The 16,774-nt window shown below is 45.1% G+C and overlaps 1 protein-coding gene across 1 annotated transcript in view; it reads left to right on the top strand.

Moving 5' to 3' along the window:
• FBLN5 (fibulin 5) overlaps positions 1–16,774 on the top strand; it is a 78,622-nt gene that overhangs the window by 9,551 nt on the left and 52,297 nt on the right. The gene's annotated exons all lie outside the window — the stretch shown is intronic.

Genomic DNA, 16,774 nt, shown 5'->3' with positions numbered 1-16,774 from the left:
TGTGGCCTTGGAGGAAAGTGATTTTGGATCTTCCTGGTTCCTTTGGGCAATGTTCAAGCCAAAACCTGTAACTGCTTCTGGCTTTGGGAGTTGGTCTAGAGTGGTGGCCTCTAAATATTTTTGATCATGCACTCTATCTGAAAAATCTCTTTGTGCTTGGATCCCATTATTTATATATAAAATTATATTCATATACTATGATATACTAGTATAGCTCGAAGAGAGTGAAATATATCTATGAGAAGTAGGAATTTTAAAAGGATGTGATGAAAATAAATATGAATTGAAGTTGTAATATTTTCTTCCACTGCTTCAAAGTTTGGGAGATCATGGGCCTACCCTGTGAGGTTCTCATTGATCCCATTTTCAAGGCTCTGGAATCTTGTGTTACAACCAGCTGTTCGAGAGACTGTGCTAGTTGTTTCATAATGTCTTCTATGTGTTCATGCAAAGAGTAAGCATTTCCATTTGAATACATACAAACATATAATATGCAAACAAATGTCCTTCAGAGATAGAAGGGAAAATCATGCAAAACCTGAGCCAAAACTTCCCCATTCCTACCAGTGTTAAGGGGTAGTGTGTGTGTGTGTGTGTGTGTGTGTGTGTGTGTACTTGTGAATGAGAGAGAGAGACAGAGACAGAGACAAGAGTCAGAAGATAGGAAGCAGAGAGGGCTGGTTGATGCCACCTTGAATGCAAATGAGTATGCAAAGGGAAAGAGCATGGGACCCAATCAGCCTTTGCTTTGATGGAGAAGATGGTAGCATGCTTCCTTATAATAAGCAGCAGAACACTAGACCATTGTTGCTGGAAGTGACATTAACAGTCTTTAACCCCAGCCTCTTCCTTTTACGGGAGCAGAGCACGAGCACTGACAAGCTAGGTGATTACCGAGGTAGGATGGGGATCCAGCTCTCCTGAGGGCTGGTCTGCATTTTCTTAACTTTACCCCATGACCTCTCCCATTAGGTAGAAAAGAAAATGCAAAGAATGAGAGGTGAGGGATGAGGAGGCTGCTCTTCCAGGGATGTCCTGAGGGGCTGGATAAGCCAAATGACCAACCTGCACTCGTGCCTATCATGAAGTGAGGAGGGGGGTGTAACCACACTTTTGAGGTGTTCCAGGTTTTTGGGAGGGGAGCTTGGGCTGTCCTACAGGCGCCTTTTGCAGAACAGCTGGAAACTGGCACGGGGCTCTGCGAAGCGTTCCCCTCCCTCCTGCATACCTTTTTCCAGGATTCCAGTGCCCTTGAGAATGAGGACGGGGCTGGGAAACCTATCCACCCCTGGTCCCTGTGACATCATGCAGTTTATGGCTCTGAACCTGTCACATGGGAGATTCAGGACCTCATAATGGCCCCTTTGTAAGAAGAATACAATCTAGGAACCCTAGCGAGGACTGGCAGCAGGCCCATCCATTTCCAAAAAGTTCAGTATTATGCATTCATAAGTCTTGAGTTCTTTCTAACTTCCCTTCGCCCCACCCCACCGTTTCCTGATTTACAGAGGGCTTTCAAATGGGCCCTTGCAGAGCGTCTTCTGGGCATTGTAAGACGTGGCGTCAGGGGGGTGGGAGCAAGAGAAGTTGTGAGGGAGGGGGTCTCTTTCTACCCACAGATCCTTCCAGGAGCAGAGATGGGAGCAGGGCAGCCTGGGAATAGGCAAAAAGGAAGAAAAGGAAGCAAAGGCACAGAGGTGGCAGAAAAGGGAGCAAGATATGAGAAGGGGAAATTGTTGAGAAAAGACAAAGAGGTGAGCCTGAAGTTGTTACTGCCTGGAGAAAGGGAATGTCCCTGCTTCCTGGAGTGAGCATAGCTGTGACCCTGTGCACGAAGCATTGAGTGAGCGGTGTGTACGTGAGGGAGAAACGAGAGACATTTCTAAAACTTGGGTGTCCAGGAAAGGAAGGCGATAGCTCCAAGAGAGTCTTCTCCTCCAAACCAAAAAATAATAACGAAGCATCAGTGTTAGCAAACGTGTCACAACAACCCTGTGTGGTAGGATTACTGTTATTCCTAATGTACTGATGAGACAATTGAGGCACAGAGAGGTTAAGAATCAGCCCCAGTATCACACAGCTAGTGAGGAGCCCAGCCAGAATCTGAACCCATTCAGGCTCTGGATGAAGAAACTGAGGCCCAGTGTGGTCAGGGTTTGTTGTTCGTGGCCTCACAGTAAGTCAGTACTTGGAGCCAGGTTTTAAAACTACATCTTTCTCTTGTTCTTTTTCAATTCAAAATCAGAATTTTTATTATGTAAAATTGTGAACACTGGCAAAAGCAGAGAGAACATACTCATCACCCAGCTTCACTAGTTATTAGCACAGGCCCAATCTCAGCTCTTTTTTACCCTCCTCCCAGTGGATTAATTTAAATCCAATCCCAGACATAATATCATTTCGTCTATGAATACTTCAGAATGCCACTCTGAGAGAGAAGGATTCTTTTTTTTCTTTAAATCATAACCACAGCATCATGATCAAACCTACAAAAGTTAAGTCATTCCTTTTCATCATTTAATATCCAGGCAGTGTTGAAATTTCACTGATTGTCTCATAAGTGTCTTTTTCAGTTGCTTTGTTTGAATCAGATCCAAATGAGGTCTGCACATTGTATTTGGATGAAAAGTCTCTTGACTGTCTTTACAGCTTCTTTGTTTTCTTTGCCATTTACTTGTTGAAGAAGCAGAGTTGTTTGTCCTCTAAAATTCCTTACATTTAGAATTTTGCTGTTGCCTTCTTGTGGTGGTATTTAACCTATTCCTTCATCCCCTCTATTTTTCTCTAGACAAGTAGTTGTTAGAGCTAGAGACTTGATTGGACTCAGATTAATTTTTTCCCCTCTTCGTGTCCTGGTTTCTCCTCCTAATGAAGTATAAGAAAGTCTGCCTTGAAGATGCATATGGAAATTCCATTTCACTGTGTCTTACTTTTCCTGGGTTAATGGGATCCACTTTCAAGGAAACTCCCTCAGCGCCCAGGCCCTAGGGCCTCTGAAATTCTTTCTCGACTCCTCTGTGTTTGGTTCACTTTGGAAGCAACCAAACCCTGCTTCTCTTGGAACAAAGTTTAGCCCCAGGTTTGTGTCCACAAACCCTGAGATGTAAATCTGGATCATACGGGATACTTTTGCAGACACAGTGAACAGTGACGCCAGAATTATGGCCCATGAGCCAGCTGAGTTCTGTATCATTAAAGAGAACTGGCATCTTGGCTGGGGGGTGTTTTGCACCAGGGCCACCTCCACAGGGGGCTGGAACTCAGGGTTAGAGTGCATCACCTGGATCCCCAGCCCTTGGGAGATGTGGTGATGTGGTGACAGCTCCTTGAGGAAGGAGAACCAGACAACAGACAAACAGACATGGTTGACTGGTGAGGAAGGAGGGACTGCTGGGAGCGAGGGTCTCACCTCTCTAGGACACAAGCAGAGCAAGACCAGAAAGAAGGCAAAACATGTATCACAGTTCCTGAGCTGGCCAAACAGGCTCTCCAGGAACAGGGCGGTGCAGAGCGAGCAGTGTCGGTGCCGACGCCTAGGGGAGTGGGGTAAGCTTCGGCTGAGGGTCGGGGCGCTGGGGTTTGGACTCCAGTCCAGGAACCTTCCTATCAGGGCGCGCTGCCCCTGAGATCAGGGCCTGAGGCCCATGGCGGGAAAGGCCCCTGAATGTGATACCACTCTTTTCTGAAGGTCCCTCCCCTTTGGGACTTCTGAAGTTCTGTCTCTGCTAACCAAGTTGGCTCAATGGCAACTTTAGGGACTCCACCAGTAACTAATGTTCATGAAATGTTTTGCGGCTGAGAAAGCAGCCCTTTACTAGAGCGGTGCTACACCAGGGACAGCAGGGATTCTTCTGTTCATTTCTGAAATTACAAATTTCAAATTGAAAAATGCCTTTATTCTCTCCTTCTGGCCTGAGATTTTTTTATTGATCAGGACGTCAGAGTCGGCAGAGAGCGCACATATGGCTCTTTTGGGAAGATGGATGCTGGTGGCCTGAGGCTTTCTCTCGAAATATTTTTCCTGAAAGCCAGCCAATGTTGATTCTACTGGTGTTTACAGAGCACTTCCTCAGTGCCAAGTTCTGGTGTAGGCACTGGGGGACATGGAGAGTCTGTACCCAGCCGTGGGACGCTCCTTGGAACGGGTGGTCAAGAATGGGAAATGAGAAACGAACACAAGCAGCTGGAACACAAGGCTACATGCAAGTTTCTGTGATTGGGGACAAAGAGAACGCAGAGGCAGAAGGCTGTGTCTTGGAGTGGAGAGGGCTGGGGCCTGGAAGTCATCCTGGCAGGCCTTCATTCACGTTGGTTTAGCCACTTCCCATTGTAAGACCTGAGAGTTGGTTTCCTCATCTGTAAAATGGGTATAACAATGCCTCTGTCACAGATAACATGTGGACATACCTTTCCCAGTGTCTGCTGGGAGTATCACTCAAATGCCAATTGGGAAAGAGTCGTGAAGGAGGCTGCTAGAGTTTTGAAATGATAACTCATGGAAAGATTAGTAAAGTCTGAAAGTGTGTGGAAACCTAATTCTATAAGACCTTCAAAATAACTTAAATCCTAGCTCAGAACACACCCACCTTGCACGCCTTGCATGACTTTGCTCAGCCAAGCCCATTATGTGATTTCAGCCAGAATCTGCTTAGAGATGCCAGCAAAGCCTGGGTTCATTTGAATAGTGAAGCAAAGCAGTGGGAGGTCGTTCCAAGAAGGCATTTGTTCCCAGCTGTAAGACAAGGTGGAGAGCACATTAAGGCCTCAGCCCCCAGTGTCGCAGGTCTGTGGTTAGCAGGCGGCCTGTGCTCCCGCTGGCTTTTCTCCCTGGCTTGGGCTGTAACTTGAAACCAAGTCCCCAGGAGGAGACCAGGAGGAAAATGCATAAAGCCAAGGCTGTGAGGTTCTTTACTCAACTGCTGACAGAGCAGGCCTGAGGAGGAAGGGGATGAGAGTGGGGGCTCCATGTGGGATTTGCTTAGGAGGCCTCAGGATAAGGTCCACAGCACCAGCTTGCTGTGTGCATCCTCCAACCCGGGTTTTCCCATCTTGTTTCAAGCCTTTGCTGCCCATTGACTGGGACAGTGAGCAAGAACTTCTCTGAGCCTCTGTTTTTCCATCTGTAAAACAGGGATAACAGTAGCTATCTTGATAGGATATTTGTGTGAATTAAATAATACATCTGGATTAGCTAGCAGGAAGCCTGGCTCTGGCAAGGGCTTCCTGACAGTTAGTTGCTGTGATCATTGCTTTCTTGGTTTCGAATCTCATCATTCCATTGCAAATTCTCCTACTCCAAACACTAATTCTGTTACTCTGATGTTTATTCTTTCCCTGGGAATTAGATTTATTACTGCTTTTTCTTCAGAGAGGTGAAGGTTGAATTTCTGCCACTTTTCACTATGGGGCAGCAGCCTCCAAGATTGTGCTTCTGGAGAGACCTCAGGAGAGAAGGGGTTCTAGAAGTCATCTAGAGTAACTGTTCTTAAACATCCACGTGTGCACGGATCACCTGGGGATTACAGATTCTGTCTCTGGAGGTCTGGGGTAGGGACTGAGGTTTCTCATTTCTCACAAGCCCCAGATCGTGCTGGTACTGCTGGTTCAGGTAACATACTTTGGTAAGGAAGGTTGTGATCCTTCTGTCTGTTCTTAGACAAGACCATTTAAAGAAAGGTAAACTCTATTTTTTACTACTTTCCATGTTTTTTTCTAATTTCCATGTTGTCCGAATTTGTTAGAACATTTTACTTTTTTTTTCAAAAACAAAAACAAGAACAAAAAAACCCAAAAGAAAAAAAATTTAAAGCTTAAATTGAGGCAGAATCCTAGCGTGGTAGAGGCACCAGAAAGGATATCAGTAGAACTGGAATGAGAGCCCAGATTCACTGTTTATTAACAGAGTCACTTAGTGTTTCGGTTTGCTAAAGCTGCCAGAATGCAATATACCAGAAATGGGTTAGCTTTTTCATAGGGGATTTATTACACATGTACAGATTACAGATCTACAGTTGTAACCGATGGTGTCCAGGGGGCCTCTGTCACACATGGGAAGGTACATGGCGATGTCTGCTGGCCTTTCTTTCCTGGGTTGGTTTCAAAATAGCCCTCTCAGCTTCTGTGAGTCCTTCTGCCTTCTCCTGGAGAATTTTCTTTCTCTCTCAGCTCTGAGCTCTCTCCAAAATGTCTCTCCCTTAAAGGATTCCAGCAAGCAGATTACGACCCACTTTTAATGGGCAGGGTCACATCTCCATGGAAGCAACCTAATCAAAAGTTCCCACCCAACAATAGCTCTGCCCCCACAAGATTGGATTAAAAGAACATAGGCCTTTTCTGGGATGTTTAACAGATTTGAACCAGCACATTCCACCCTCTGGGCCCCTAAGAGACATGTTCTTTCCATATACAAAAAAGATTCACTCCATCACAGTACCACAAAAGCCTTAAACCATTTTACTAACAATGAAAATATAATACAAAGTCAAAAACAGTGCTAAGTCTTATCAAAATCAGCTACAGGCATGGCCTATTTCTAAGGCAAAATTTTCCTTTGGCTCTGGACTTGTGAAAGTCAGAACAGGTTATCTGCTTCCAATATACAAAAAGGGGGACAGTCATAGGGTAAATGTCCCTATTTTCATATGGAGAAGTTGGAGGGAAAACAGAGGTCAAGGTCTCAAACAGCAATGAAAATCTGCAGGGCAAACTTCATTAGATTTTAAGGTCTGAGAATCATTTATAGAATGACATTTCATCTTGGGGGCTTGAGAGAATAGCAGTCCCACGCTCCCCAAGGGCTTAGGCAGTGGCTCTGCTCTCTCCAAACACTGGGGTGAGGGTTGCAACATAAGGGAGACCACCTTTTTATTTGACCCTGCCCTTCTCAACCATCTAGGTAGCACTCAGACTCTCTGTCATCTCCAGGGCACATTATCAACCCTTTCAGAACAATGGGGTGGTGGCCAGGCTCTCCCAAATCCCTGCAGAATGTATTCCACCCTCTCTGAGGCCTGAGGCACCAAAAACTCTTCATGAATATTGAGGCAGAAGGCCTGCCCTCTGCCTCAGGGCAATCACACCCTCTCCACATGCATGAGTGGGTGTCTCTTCCGGCTGGAGAGTTCTTGGCTTCCATGGTCCCTTTTCTGTCCCTTTTAGTCCATTCTGGCAGTGGTTTTATTCATACGGATCTTGCAAAAAATTTGTTGGCTTGGCATGCAGCATACAGGGGTCAAAAAACATCAGATAATAGGACTTTCCACAGACCTTTTCTGAATAAGTCCATTTCCAATCCTGGCTTATGCTGAAATGGATGACTATTTCTATGTTTGGTTAAATCCTCACATGGAGCACTATTCGCTGGGGACTCATTTTCCAAAAGCTCAGAATTTTCCAAACTTTCAGTTTCTGGTTTCTTTATACCCAAGAGTTCATTCTCAACTTATCCCTTTCTGTTCATATTTTACTATAAACAGTCTCTTCAAAGCATTCTATGCCTTTCCAATTAAACTCCTCACAATTCTTCCAGAATCTTGCCCTAATCCATTTAAAAAGCTGTTCTAACATGTTTGGTATTGGCAAACTCATCAGCACCCCACTTCTGGTACCAAAATCTATTTTGGTTTGCTAAAACTGCTGGAATACAATACACCAGAAATGGGTTGGCTTTTTCAATGGGGGTTTATAAAGTTATGAGTTGCATTTCTAAGGCCATACACAAGTCCAAACTAAGGCATCAATAAGAGGATACCTTCACTGCAGAAATGCCAATGGCCTCCAGTGTTTCTCTGTCACATGGGAAGGCACATGGCCATGTCTGCTTGCCTTTGTCTCCTGGGTGATTTCAAAATAGCTCTCTCAGTTCCTGTGGGTCCTTCTGGCCTCTCCTGGAGCATTTTCTTTCTCTCTTAGCTCTGAGCTCTCTCCAAAATGTCTCTCCCTTAAAGGACTCCAGCAAACAGATCAAGACCCATTTTGAATAGGCAGGGTCACATCTCCATGAAAACAACCTAATCAAAAGTTTCCACCCAACAATCAGTCTGCCCCCACAAGATTGGATTAAAAGAACATAGGCTTTTCTGGCATACCTAACAGATTCAAACCAGCACATTTGGCCTCTCTGGTCTAGGTTTTATTATTTACAAAAGGAAGGGATTGCAGTTTTTAAGGATTTTAATCTGGAGTCTGTGGATAGAATTCAGGAGACCAGTGAACTTGAATGAGAAAAAAATGTTTTGTATTTTCCACTGACTTCTAAGTGAAATTTAGCATTATCTTCCATTATGTAAGCCACAAATCATAAGACTATTAGCAGTACCTGTGAGAGTCTCAGTGATATTTACACATTACATTCCAATTATGGCAGTAATTTTGAAATATCATTCAGGCTTGTCACTTCAAAATCATGGAAGATAATAGATCTGCTGTCTAATCTTGTTATTTAATGTACCTGATAATGCAGCACATATATTACTATGTTGCAGTTAAAAAAATAATTTGATACCTGTCTTTCAAGATAATTGGTTTCCTTCATAATCCTATGAATTTTATCGTATGCATTTAAAAATATTATCCCAAGACAGCATCCATGGCATACACGTGAAAGGTTTAAATTCCCTGGACCAGGTGATTTTTCACGTACCCACCAAGTCAAGAATGTTCTACCATTCTAACTCTTCCCAATCTTTAGAGCACATAATTTTTATGTCCCGACAGTTCCAAGAGGCCTGGATTTTCTGTTAACTCTTTCTCACCTGGATACTCAGGTGATGTGGCCTTTCCTTCTACTTGTGTGTGTTTCAGCCAGCTCATGTGTTCCGTAACGTCTTCTGTTGGGACCTCGCCAATTCTCCATTTAAGAGACAGCCCCTCCCACCCACAGCTGTAGCTGGCTTTGGGAATCAGCACTGGCCTGTGTTGCGGTCCAGTGCACTAAGTGCCCTCAAGTGCCGGGTGGGGCCATCTCCCTGGTGCCTAGGTTGGCAGTTTTCTCAATGACCTACAAGTTTTTCTTGGCTCTAGCCTTATGTTCCTTGGTCTGGCCATGTTTCTCTTAATTACATTCCACTCTGGAATTAGCCTGTTGTGTGTGAAAAGCAAGTGGTATTGCCAGAGGATGGATGAAATATGGATTTTTTAACAGCGTGATCATTCAGCTCTGCTTCTGATAGTTCTGGCAAAGGTGGATACATTACCAGGTCTCTGGGGAGTAACTGCTAGAGGGTGGGGGGGGGGGTCACAATTACCTGCCGTGTTGCAAACAGCCTTGAAGGCCAGGGTTGAGCAGTGCATTTAGCCGTATATGTTTTAAATTAGTGGTAAGTGCATGCTCTGGAACTTCTTAAACAAGTCTACCGGTTCTAAGTATGTTGAAATGGAGGGAGGTGATTGTAGCTTCTCTTTCATTGTAAAGACCAATTATAGATTTCTTTCAAACATCTCTTTGATATGCATGCATTAAATGCACTACTGGCTAGCTCTAGAACAGAATCATTCATACAGGTCTTGCACATAAATTGGTCAACTTTTATAAATGTTCTCCATGCCTCTTATATGCTTGGGTATGATGGTTTCAGCAGGGCATCTGTTAAATACACCCCAGCTGTATTTCAAGAAACAGAGTGATTTGGGAGCTGTTTGTGCTGTCACAAATGATTAGATGAAATGAAGTAACTACAAAATATCATATGAATGCAAGGCACTAGGTTTTTGAGTGTGTGCCTGAGTACAATAAAACCTGAAGTAAAACAATGAATTAGGAATTATATTAGATATTGCCAAAAAGAGCCTCATCTAAACTTCATCTGATAAGACCAAGTTATAAAAGCTGGAGTCAGGAAAAGAAAAGGGAGGGAGAGTGTCTTGAATTTCTCAAAAACCTGGAATGAATGGCTCATATGCTTGGGAAAAGTGGGGGATAATGTGATGCTGTGGAGCCTGGGCTTTCAATTCAGACCTACTTAGGTTGTGACGCCAACCCTGAACAGCTGAGTAACTCAGAGCTTTAAACCCTTTGGGTTCCCTATCTATAAGATGGGATAATCATACATGGCTTGAAGGATTGTTTTGAGGCTTAGCAGAGGATATATTGAGTGTCTGGTGGTCAGTTTGCACTCCCTAGAAAATTGCTACAATCACGTCCACTCCCCACCCCCCCACCCCAATACCTGTAAACTCTTTATATAGTTGGGGCAGCAATCCATGCCTTGTCACAGGGTCAGACATGAGATAGGTGCTTGTCGGCAGCTTATCCCAGGTGGACAGGTTTTAGGAGGGAGAATTGTTGTCGGGGGAGTAGGTCAGAAGGAGCAGAACTTCCTATCAAATTTGTGACTGTTTGCTGATACTTTTCCCCTTTCTCCACTCTGACTCCGCTCAAAACAGGCAAGCTACTTTTGAGCTTTTCTCTGGGGCTCACTTAGCCTCTGGGAGTGCCAAGGAGAGACATGGGTTCATTTGTTCCCCCCTCCCTTTGGTTGCCAGCCTCTCTAGACACACGGATACATAGACTGACAGAAAGGCAGATTCCAGACACTGTGCCAGACGTTGTTCCCTGGCCCAGCAGGCTGTGACCGGGGAAGCTGCTAGACGGGGCCAACCCTTCAACAGAGAACCTATGAGTCAGACAAGCCTCTCAGCAGGCCAGCCCTGCGTCTCGTGCTTGGAGGCACAGAGGGGGCTTCCCCACAGCCCCTAAACCCTCATACAGAGGGGGCACAGGGGTCTACTCGTTCTCCTCTTTATAAGGAGGGTGTGGGTGTCCGGGGTTGAGGGAGTGAGCAGTGTGCACGGGAGGTGGCAGACACTGGACCTGTGACTACTGTATATTCAAGGGATTGGCCGAATGAGTTTTCAATAAGTGATTGTGGGAAGCATGAAGAGTGAATGAATGAATGAGTGAATGAAGAGAAGGAAGTTGAGTGTGGGCATTGTCAACCCCATGCAAGTGAGAGGGTGGTTTGCACTCTCTTCCTAGCTTAGTCTCTCACTCATTCTCTCAAAGTGCACCCCCGTGCCAAGGCACTGTGCTGGGTACTCAGAGGGCCAGATGCCCAAGCATCTCCATGTAACTTGAGCGCCCTGCAAGCCAGGGCCGTGGTCACCACGTATGCCCTGTACCTAGCCTGAGGCTTGCTACCACTGGTGCTCTGTAAGTGCTGAACTGAACTTTTGTCTCTGAAGAGGGACAGATGGGAAAAGATGCCTGGCCAGATTAATTTGCAAAGAGACCTGTCTCTACTGCTCTTTTCCCTTTAGAATATGTAAAGGAGAAACTCAGTGGTAGGCTAGGCCCCTCATACCTTGAAGCCAGGGCTTCATTTCCTTGTCACAAGAGGGGGTGGTGGCCAAGATCCACCACCAGCAAGGGCAACTCCTTGTACAACTCCAGGGGGTACCATTCACTTGAATTCTATGTCATTAGCATCCTCTGGAGCCCAACAACTGTCCTGAGGCTCCTGGATGTTTTGGAGACAGAGGTGCAGGCTCGAGGAAGGGATCTCAGGCCATCTCCTTGGGGGTTGGCCGGGAAAGGACACTCAGAGGTCCTTCCCTCCAGAGGGCCTCAGACATCAGGCCAGATGTCAGGGCCGACCTCCTCTTCCCCGCCAGTTTGTTGGAACCGGGCCAGAGGGGAAATGGGGACAGCCAGTGCTGCACCCCACCTCTGGCCGCCAGCGAATGTTGGGGGATGGCCACAGGAGAACGCTGGTGCGCTGGGGACTTGTCAGTACCATCTGACTTTCCTTCAAACTAAACCATTTATAGAAACTCAGCCAAAGTTGATTTATGAGCTCCACATATTTCATGGGTCTTAACATTTCCCTCAGGAATCAATGAGGTCAGACAGAATGGACTTTACATCCGGAATCGGTATGAAATTGGCATCTTCAGCAGTTCCCATGGGAGGGGAGGTGATAATTTGAGGGAGATTATGTTAAACAACCCAAAGGCACAGCAAATCCTGATTCTGCTTCATTCCTCTTGGGAAATGAGACAAATCATCTGTTTTCCGCATTTGAGCTGACAGTCCCATCTCTGCTGGGGCCACTGTGACCAAAATGAAGCATTGATGGGACAGGGTTGCCAGGCCAATCAGTGAACTCAGAGCGAACTTTGGGTGACCACAGCATCCTGTGCTTATCCTCTGGTGCACACTTGAAAATTGTGATGAATAGACATTTGTGATTATTTATTTAACATCTCTCTAACCCACAGGAACTTTCTGTTTTGCTCAACATTGTACTTCTTGTGCCTAATTAAATATTTGTTGAATGAGTAGAAAAACTACACAAGGTTAATTGTCCAGGATAAAAATGGAACAGAGAAATTGATCTTGTCTCAGGTAACATTGTTCAAAAATGTTGTTTTATAATCAATTATTGAATTTGTTTATTTTATTAATTGAATTTATTAATCCATCTGTCATTTATATGCTAGATTCTGTGCTGGGCACACAAAGATTAGTCAGGCATCATTATACTCTTAGTCCATAGTCTCTTGGAGTTGGATTGGGGATGGTAAAAGATATGGAACCCAAAACATAAATAATTGCAGCCCAGTGTAATGGGCCCATAACAGAAGTAGGTAAGAGGCACTAGAGTGTTAAGATGGGTGGTACACAGCTACACGTCCTTTGACTCTACTGATATTCACAGAACATTTCTCTATGTGCCAGGAGAGGATCCAAGGATGAATAAGTAGATCCATTTGGATCCATTTGGTCCCTGGCCTCCAGATCTCATGGCCGAGTGGATTTGAGTGGGGTTTGGGGAGGGGAGGATGCACGTAACTAATTAGAATCTATATGTGAACTGGAGTGTGAGAGTGGTAGGAACGGCATGTGCCAGGTCCTGTAGTAGTACCCATGAGAAATATTAATTTAGGTCCACAGAAGGAATATAATGGCCTATCGGTGTCTCTTTGGAGGATCGAGTGGGGTTTTCACATCAGAGATGGAAAAAGGGCCTTCTGGGTTTTGGGAACAGCATGGGCATGACATGGAGGCAGGCAAGTCCATAGTGTGTTTGAGGAGTACTGGAGGAAGACAGACTTGGCTGCTTCCACCTGCTCATCTGTGCTATACGGTATGTGGCTGCAGTTTGGGCACAGGGTGGGTTGGGGCAGGCATCAAATGAGACATGAGGCCAAGAAGGTTGGCAAGAACTGGACTGTGGGGGCCTTGAATGCCAGGCTTTATTCTGTGAACACTGGCTTTTGAACAGGGGCATGGTATGGCAACATCTGTTTGAAGAAGATTTCTGAGTCAGGCGTCCAGTGGACTGAGGTCTTGGTCTGATCTTAGCACTGCAGCATGCTCCCTGGGTGCTAGTCCTCCAGCCCCTTCTCTTTCTGGGACTCCACTTTCCCTTCTATCCAATGGGGGCTGGACCACAGTCTTGAAGACTTCCTCCACCCCTATCCTCTCAGGATGCAAAGATGCTTGTGATAACGAGGTAAAGGGTATCTGCATGTATGGGAAGACTGAAGACAGAATCTTTTTATTTGAGGCAGTGATTTTACATTTAGTATAAGCTCTGGAGGGCTAATTACTGGGCCACCTCATAATGGCATCACTCCCATGTTCTCAGGATCCTGGTCTAAGCCCTCTTTTAAGCCTGAGGCGGATTGAGCCCTTGCTGAGTCCCTCCAGGAAAGAGATAACCAGTGGGTGGTGATGGAATTGGCTCTGATTAATGATAGCACATGACCTGGTTCTATGAGAATTCTGGCACTATGTTAATAACAACTGGGGCTAAGTTTGCAAGCAACCGGAGTGAAATAAAGCTCTTTATGAAGCTGAGACACCTACTGGACTGACCATTAGGGTAGCAATGTAAGGATTCCACCATCAGATCTTTTTTTCGGGAAATCTTCCAATTCAGACCTCCTAAGCAGATCCTTTCCCCATGATCACTTCAATCTCATATAGCTCTGGATTGCAGGTGGTGGCCAGGGGCCAAGTGGTGCTGGCCTGTAGTTTATTGGCTTTTCACTTTGGGAGGCTGGATACTGTGGTTACATCTTTAATTGACTCTCAATTATAATAATTATCACTTAAACACTATCTCTCATGTTTTCTTTCCAGTGCTTTCATATCCATAACCCACTCAGTTCTCTAAACAGCCCAGTAAGAAATGCAGGCTCAATATTGTTTTCCCCTGGAAGGTTTTTGTGACATTCTCACAATCCCACGGTCTGTCCACAATAGAAATTGGCCAGAAATAGGCTTGTTGACTTTCAGCCCCTGCATATCCAATGAATATTGGATATGCCAGATGCTCTCCCTGGATTCTTTTCTCCTTCGCAAACAAACATCCCAAGCCCCTCCCCGCCTCAGGGTCTTTGCACATGCTATCTGTTCTCCTTGGAATCTCTTCTGGCTCTTCACATTACTGGTGCATTCTCATCTTTCAGGTTTTAGTTCAGTTCTGATGTCACCTCATTAAAACACTTTCCTTACCACCTTGTCTAAAATTACTTCCCCTGCAATTATTTTCAATCACAGCCCTTATCCATTATCTACACAGTGGATACTTGAGCATGCATCAAAACCCAGACAGCTGGGCCCCCACACCACAGCTTCTGATTCCATAGGTCTGGGGTGGGGCCTGGGTTTTTAGGTGATCCTGATCTCCTGGTCCAGGGACCACACCTTGAGAACTTCTAATTGATAATTATCTTCTTGTATGTTTATTTGTTTATTGTCTGTCTTGTCTCTTAGCTGTTTACTAAGGTGGGGGGGGCGGGGAGACGATGTCTTGCTCCCTGCTTTGCCCCTAGAAACTGACAGGTCACGTGCTTGGTGAGTATTTGCTAAATGAAGGCTCAGTTGGGGTCCCTTTCTTTATAATCACCATACACCTGAGAAGAAGGAAGGTCAGGCATTTGAGGAACCTCTGAGAGCTACTTAATCTGATTTCTTTCCCCCTTTTACCTTTTTCTTTTACTTTTTCACACTCAAACCTTTTTTAAGGGTCATTATTAGTTATGTATATAGATTGTATGGCAAATTTTCATAAAATCCCAGGTGAATGAATTGGATGTTCTAGTTTCAAGGGAGGTTATCAGAAATTCAGTCAAGCAATAGAACATCTGGCCAGGTGTGGATCTCTGCGTCTGTCAGTCCTAGTGCTGAAAACTTGAAGCTCATCCCAGCTGCCAGCAGGTGGGGACAAGCCCACACATCCTTCACTCTTCTCCCTTGAGAGGGCAGATGACTAGAGGAGAGCTAGCTGAGTTGAGGGGTTGGGGGAGTAGAGTCTGTGCTGGGTCAGGGTTTTCTTCTGTGACCAGCAGATTGGCACAAACAGAAGAAACCTTGGTCTTGAGCTTGTTAGCACCATGTTCTAACAAACAAACTGTGCAGCCCAGTCCAGACTCCAAAGCTGTAAGCCTCGTGGGAACTTTCTGGGTAAGTGAATTAAAATTTTATGACAAGCTTGTACAAAACACTTCCCATAATTCCCAAAGTCATACTTTCAGAACCCTCAAGTGTCTGAGGTCTCCTACCCTTTGGTGACAGAAGAACAAAGTTGAGATTTTGCCAGACCGTAGTTGGGTTTTAACTGTACAATTTCATCTGCTCTGACAAAGGGGAATTGAAGGCGAGGTCCACGTAGTCACAGCTAGAGTGATTGCTGTAGTCGTGGGGAGTGCCTTGGACCATGCCACACTACATCCTCGAGTTGGGAGCAGGCATGAGGAGTCATAGGAAATGGGAGCGGGGCAGGGGTGGACCACCAACTCTGTGATGCTGGGAGCCAAGACCACCACTAGACCTCCATAGACTAAATATTGTGGTAGTAATGCATTTTGCCCAATAACATCAAGGAAATCTTCCCAGAAAAGGGACATTTATAGTTTAGTTGAGAAATCTGGAGATCAGGGATGTAATGTGAGTGCTGAAGTTCTAGCAGGTCATTTGCAGAGCTGAGATGAAGCCCAAAGTCTCTAGACTCCTAATACCAAAACCAGTGTTGCATTGTGGAATGAGACTAGACTCGAAGCTGAATGACCCTGGGCAAATCACTTCCCCTCTGTGGGCTTCACTTTCCTCTTCTTTAAAAGGAGGTTGAACTTTGAGATGACTTAGTTTAGACAGTCATTCACCACGAGGTACTCATGATAAAAAATAAACAATGCAGTATCCCAGATAGACAATTTTAGGATCTCTAATCTATTGCCCCATGTTGACTTTTCCCTTCTGAGCATGACAGCAGTTTTGTCAGGGTAATGGTAGTCTGGATAGGAAAGTTAGGGCAAAAATCTGAACTATTTTTATATAAGTGGACTCATGGCATGGGCTTCAGTTTTTTTAACTAGAATTTGGATCCCTGGATTTAGAGTATTTCATAAGAATTCTCCCTCAGCCCAGCTATACGGACATGCCAAGGTTAATCCTCCTTGTACATCACAAAGCTCTGTTCTTTCTGCATTTGAGCTCAATCATTAGTTGTAAATCTAATAAATTTGGCTCCTAGCATTATCTGCTTCCAAAGATGCAAAAAATGAGGCAGGAGACTCTGATGCTTCAGCAGGCAAGCAAACCACAAATGGGTTAATAACATAGAAAGTCATTTAGACAACAGGAGATAGTACAACTTGGTTTTTGGCTCTCGAGAACAGAGAAACTTGCCAAAATTGCATTCCAGTCCAGACTACTGACCATGAGGAAGAGCGTGGGGGCTTCCAAAATCAGACACACCAAGCCACAAGCACACTAAGAGGGTCTGATCAACAAGAACCCTGAGACCAGGCCAGTGATTCCTCAAGG

The sequence above is a fragment of the Tamandua tetradactyla genome, chromosome 12, assembly GCF_023851605.1.
Source record: "Tamandua tetradactyla isolate mTamTet1 chromosome 12, mTamTet1.pri, whole genome shotgun sequence".
Taxonomy (NCBI): Eukaryota; Metazoa; Chordata; class Mammalia; order Pilosa; family Myrmecophagidae; genus Tamandua; species Tamandua tetradactyla.
This window is presented reverse-complemented; position numbering and strand designations above follow the sequence as displayed.